Source organism: Bison bison, unplaced genomic scaffold (genome assembly GCF_000754665.1).
Source record: "Bison bison bison isolate TAMUID 2011002044 unplaced genomic scaffold, Bison_UMD1.0 scf7180017864190, whole genome shotgun sequence".
In the NCBI taxonomy this organism is placed as follows: domain Eukaryota; kingdom Metazoa; phylum Chordata; class Mammalia; order Artiodactyla; family Bovidae; genus Bison; species Bison bison.
In genome coordinates, this window is record NW_011494762.1 from 11307 (window position 1) to 15679 (window position 4373).

A 4373-nucleotide genomic window follows, 5' to 3' on the forward strand; every position below is an offset into this window, starting at 1 on the left:
GGACTGGGGCTGGGCGCATCATGACCCAAAGAAAAATTGGTTCTCTGTGAGCTAGGAAGAAGTGGGAATGGAAATGGGTGAGCCACTAATAATGCTTGTCACAGAAAAGAAATCTAATGTTTATTAATTAAATAAAGGAGTGGATGAATGACTAAGCGGCTGGATGAATTTGAATAAATAATTTCAGGTCTTCACAACCCACTCATTTCTTACTTCTTGCTACCTAGGTTCTTCCTCAGGATTGTAGTTTTAGAATTAAAAATTCAGAAGTGCCTGAGTAGAAAGTGGCAAGATATTGAGGACCGTTTAATTCCATTGTCATGGAGAGGGATGTTTGCAGTTTTAAGCCTGCAGCAAATTCTTTTAGCTCTTGAACTGAACTATTATCAGTTACCCTGTGAAAACTTCACCTATGAGGACAAGGTCCTTGACATTTCCTTATAGAGCCCCAGGGTTAGTTCTAGCTCACAGGACAGGAGTTGAGACAGAAATCAGGATCACAGAAGAATCCAGACATCTCAAGAAAGACTGAAATCCAAATTTTCAGTTTTCAAAGAATAAAGCTGCTACTTTCTTCTCTGGGTAGTTGGCAGTGAATAAGAAAACACAAATCCTCCAGGAGCTAGGATGGTGATTCACTGGGTTTTTAATTTTTTCTTTTCACTTGCAATCACACAGGTGAGAACCTGACATGAAATAGATTGAAATGTGCCATTTAGGTGAGCTAATATATCTACAACTCAGTGAACAGAATTCTCAGTGCATCAGTCAATGCAAATGATTTACATAGTTGTGAGGGACATGTTAAGAGATAATGCTTAAGGAGGATAATGGACTGCTTCAGCATTGTGAGTAAAACATATTACATGCTTACGTGAACAGTCTCTGCATTTATAACACCTTCTGGGGCAGCAGCTGCATGGTAGCATTCTCTGGGCGGGATCTAGAATACTGCTGTTCTTGTGTCCTGTCATTCCCACCCTTGTTTTTTGTTTGAGAGAGTGAGTTGCTTACTGGTCCCTAACTGGGTGTGTTGATGTGTTTTATGTAGGTGAGACTTTGGATGACTTTTTTTCTCTCTTAACTCTTATATTACCATTGTTACAACTTTGATTAATACAATCAACAAAAAGCATTCTAAAAGTCCCTTTTATAATATCATTAAAAGACTCTAAGTGATGGCCTGGTCCAACTCTTCCATTTCACAGATGAGAAGGTTGAGGCCAGAAAGATGAAGTAGCTTTCCCAAGGTCCCATCTCAAGAAAGTGGCAATATCAATAACTCTCCAGGTTACTCTAGACCGAAGAGAATTTCTGTGACCACCTCTGCATTCTTAGCATGCAGTATGGATTCAAATTGGCCTTGCTTGGCCTGACGATCCTTCCCAACTTGCCTGTAGATGATTTAGAATCCCAAAATTCATTCCTGTAAGGTCCTGCCTTTCTCGTAAAGCCCACACTGCTGACAGCTGTCTCTTATCTAGTCAGAAAAATCATCTCTATAGCTGAAAGCGCTGCAAAATTCAGCCTAAAATCTATAGTAGTGATTTAAAAAGTGGATACAAGAAGTAATATCAGTCTCACTGGTCTCCAAAGATACTGAGTAGCAGCAGTAATAAGCCCAGGCTATCTTTCTTGCTTCCCTTAGTGTCTGCTCTGTGTGCAGCCTCATGAGCTAATTCAGTGATAGGGAGGAACCCAAGTAGAAAAAGAAACACTGGGAACAGCTATGTAAACAGTATATAAAGAAATAATAAAGGAAAACCAGAAGAAAGATGCTATAAAGATGTTAGTATCACTGCAGTTGAAAAGACTGCCACCCTAGACTTCTAGATTGGCTGCCCAGCTTACTCTATGAAAATCAGAGGCTAAATTAAAACTCTATGTTCCTGCTTGGAGATTCCTTAAAACAAATTTCCAGTGAACTGGCTTCTGTTGGATGATAATGATGAAGTAGCAGAAAGAAAAAACAATGAAGAAAATAATGAACAAAGGGAAGAAGAGGAGGAGTATGAAAGGAAACCTCCTGGCACAGAGATGGCAAATGAGCTCCACTGACTCTCCAGCCCCAGCTGCAGACCTGGCTTCTCAGTCAAGGCACATTTCCTCCAGAGCCCAGACGGGGCTTTGTAGTTCCCTTTCATGCGGTGCTCTTGCAAACCACTGCCCAGTCCGTCAACTGACCTCTCAGTCATTCTTGTTCTAGTGTGTTCTGTTCACTTTATGGTACGTATCAGCCCAACCCTAAAAACCATGTTTTAGGGATGACTCAGAGGAAAGACTGCTAGCTGCTTTGTCATAGACATTTGAGTTGAAGAGGAGAAAAATGCATTTTTGTCAAAGAAAGAAAGAGAAGAAAGGGGAGAGGGGCATTTATTGACCACTTGCTTAAGCCAGGCTTCCTGTCAGTGCTTTACATATGCATCCTACATTTACCACTAGCCCCCAAATAGATGAAATTATTCCAGTTTTACAGATGAGGAAACTGGTTAAAGTCATCACACAGATAGTGTATGGTACAGTCAGGACGTGAAATGAGAATCAGTCTGGTTTCAAAGCCCATCCTTAAAATACATAAACGACACAGTTGAACACATCCAAATAATCATTGCAAAGTCAGTAGAATTCAGGCAGAAAAAAAAATTAATAATTTTACTAGTGGTGAAATAGAATGATCAGTTTAAATTTTAACTTTCTATTACAAATTAATTTGTGAATAAACTCGGACACAATCTCTAATTCTGTTCTTTTTTCTTTAGAAAGCCTCCCATTTAGAGCTGGATTAGGAGACAGCAACAGCATCAGAAACATTTATTAAGCACCTATTGTGTGCACCAAGTGCTATAGTAATACTGAATTAGAATTTACAATCTCAGGACTTCCACAGTCTAGTAACACAGATCAATGTGACTTTTATCGCAAGGCCAAATTTGAAGAGTCTTCCTAAGGATATAATGGGTATAATGACTTTTTTTTTGGTAGCAGATGGTGGCCAGCTGTTCTCTCTTTATTAAAGGCAAAACATGAAGGGAAAAAATTAAAATAAAAGGGACTTATGGTAAATATGGGAAAGAAGTTAATAAACTAAGTTAATAAACTAAATCTGGATTTTTATACACACTAAAGGGAAATGGGCAATTGGGGATAATTACCAAATTATCCAGGCCAAAATAGCTCAGTTTCCTCTATTATCTATATTATTAGATAATATAGAAAATTATTTTTATGGATTGAATTGTTTAGATAATTGTCCTGTATTTTGGGTGTCTGAGTAGACGATCTGGGTGGTCACTGATAGAAATTTAGGGTTCCTCAGGGGATATTTTAAAATATGAAAAGAATTGATACTCTTTTGCCATATGATTAAGAATGTTTCTACTTAGATAAAGGAGATATTAATCAAACCTGGTCAAATCAATATTTGACCAGGATTTGGGCCCATTGTAATGAAATCATAACAATTTTTACTTAATATTTGAAATTTAATTTTCAAATTGTAAAAATAGTATATGAATGCCTTTTTCTTTAAAAGTTTAAAATATTGTATGTTAGGATAAAGTCTTTCTTCCTGCATCTCTAATTCCATTTCCCAGTATCCACATTATGTCCCCTCTCTAGAGTAGCCATTACTATTTTCAGGGTAGTTTTATCCTTTCAGAATACACCCACCCGCCTCCCACACACAAATACCAGGAGAGAAACGAACTGAGAAAAGAAAAACCCCTAAATTTTCAGCTTAACTTGAATCACACTTTATACCATTTGGCAACTTGCTTTCCTATTTAACAATAGGTATTAGAGATAAATCCATGGTGTTCTATAGCTCGGACAGATTCCTTTTAACTTTATCATTGAAATCTATGACATTTATTTAGCCATTCCTCTCCTCGTGGATATTGACATTGTGTCCAATTGTTTGCCAACTGCTGCTGCTGCTGCTAAGTTGCATCAGTCGTGTCCGACTCTGTGCGACCCCATAGACGGCAGCCCACCAGGCTCCCCGTCCCTGGGATTCTCCAGGCAAGAACGCTGGAGTGGGCTGCCATTTCCTCCTCCAGTGCATGAAAGTGAGAAGTGAAAGTGAAGTTGCTCAATCGTGTCCGACTCTTAGCGACCCCGTGGACTGCAGCCTACCAGGCTCCTCCGTCCATGGGATTTTCCAGGCAAGAGTACTGGAGTGGGGTGCCATTGCCTTCTCCTCTCAAACTCTACCATGTATCAAAATCTCCATCAGATCAGATCAGATCAGATCAGTCGCTCAGTCGTGTCTGACTCTTTGCGACCCCATGAATTGCAGTACTCCAGGCCTCCCTGTCCATCACCAACTCCCGGAGTTCACTGAGACTCACATCCATCAAGTCAGTGATGCCATC